This window comes from Photinus pyralis, unplaced genomic scaffold (assembly GCF_008802855.1).
Source record: "Photinus pyralis isolate 1611_PpyrPB1 unplaced genomic scaffold, Ppyr1.3 Ppyr1.4_LG5, whole genome shotgun sequence".
Taxonomy (NCBI): Eukaryota; Metazoa; Arthropoda; class Insecta; order Coleoptera; family Lampyridae; genus Photinus; species Photinus pyralis.
This window is the reverse complement of record NW_022170596.1, coordinates 41,141,496-41,143,300: the sequence shown is the minus strand read 5'-3', so window position 1 is coordinate 41,143,300 and position 1,805 is coordinate 41,141,496.

Sequence of the window (1,805 nt, the reverse complement as noted above, 5' to 3'; positions counted from 1 at the left end):
AGCACAAAACAATCTGTTTCAAAATATGGGAAACGGTGCCTTTTTGATATTTTATCGTTACAATCCGCCACACAACACTTTTTACGGTCACATAACTTGTTCATATTTTAAATCTTTCAAAAGTCAAAATTGACATGTGTAAAACCATGTGTACGTATAAAATCGACGGTAAAAATATTTCCTGTAACGAGCAAAATTACAGGTTTTGCAAAAAAATATTTGAGTCTGCGATAAATAGTTCTCCGTACAACCACGGGAAACGCTGTAATCAGTGACAATTTAGCGCCATTTATGTTTCTGTTCTGTGAAGGTCCTATTCTGTGATACTATTTGATAGAATTTGTTTTATACCAGACATTCCACGGCATGACGTATATTGGCGTAGTTTTTGTATTATAAAATTCCATGGCATCACATATCATTGAAAAAGATGGGGGTTTTATTTTTCTAATTTTCCGTCTTTATTATGCAAAAAAATTGAAAACTAATACGGTTGATTGACGTAAAAAAAAATTTTCTACAAAAAACCTTAATACATTTTTGCTCTAAAATAATTTGGGGAGCCAATAATTGCATGTTATGCATATACATTGAAATCCCTATGATGAGCTATGCAAGTCACCACCCTGTATATAATAATAATAAAACACATTATAAAAATATAGGAATAGTATGTAATTCATACTTACCAAAATTGATGGCCACAACAGCTAACGCTAACAAACAAACAAACCTGCAAATTTAGCAATTTAAGTAAGTGGCGTTGTTTATTGTGTAAGGGTTTGTTTGGCTTTGCGTTTGGGTTGAATGACAGACACAAACGCACAAACTTGTCTTAAGTCATGCAGGTGCGTTAATGAACGCGTGTGTAAAAACGTCCGTCTGTGGCTGAAACTCTCACATGAACGTCGTGCAACTGCAACCCATCTGTCGCGCATCTACTTCAAAATTTTCTGAAATCATCTCCGTACGTTGTTCATCAGCACGGCCGGTAGGGTTTTCTCGAAAATATTTTTTGTACATTCTGCAAGTAAACGAACTCGGCGTTGACCGAGGAGGACATATGTTTAATGTCAGTGGCGTACACTTGTTTTGTAAAAAGACTTGTGCAGCAATACGGAATTACTACCAAAAACAGACGTAAACATCTGATTTGGGCGAAAGAATGCAGTATTCCCATATTAATTCACTGAAGGAACTACGTTCACAACCTGACGATTGGCGAAAATTACTTAAGGATGGGGGAAGAATGTTGAATGGTGCTTCTTAAATTAGTGACACCCTACCCAGATATGTAATGGAATTTGATCGGTTAGCAATCTTTGTACCTTTGAAACAACGGAGAATGAACTTTGAACAGTGTGAACTTTGATCGACAGCGTGCCCTAATTTGATTTGACCTTGACAGCGTGCCCTAATTTGATTTGACCTTGAAAATGTGCGCACGCGTCATTTTAACGCACAACCAAGTCCTCTCAGTCTTCTTCCAGATCGTGGCGAGTGTACACGCGAAGTGATATGTGTCTTGTGCAATGACGTGTTTGTGTAAGAGACTGTGAACCTGTACGGATTATCGCCTTAATGACTGTGGAGCAAATTAAGACAAGTAAAAAGTAAGAGTAAAATTAAATCTTCCCGAACCAACTCACAAAATAACCCCCCCAGTGGCGCCGACCTCCGAAATACCCCGGGTCACAACCCAGGACCAACTACCGAAATACCACCAATTGCCAAGATGTAACCTTGCACCCCGGACCAATTGCCAAAATTTGACCTTGCACTCCGGGCTAATTGCCAAAATTTGA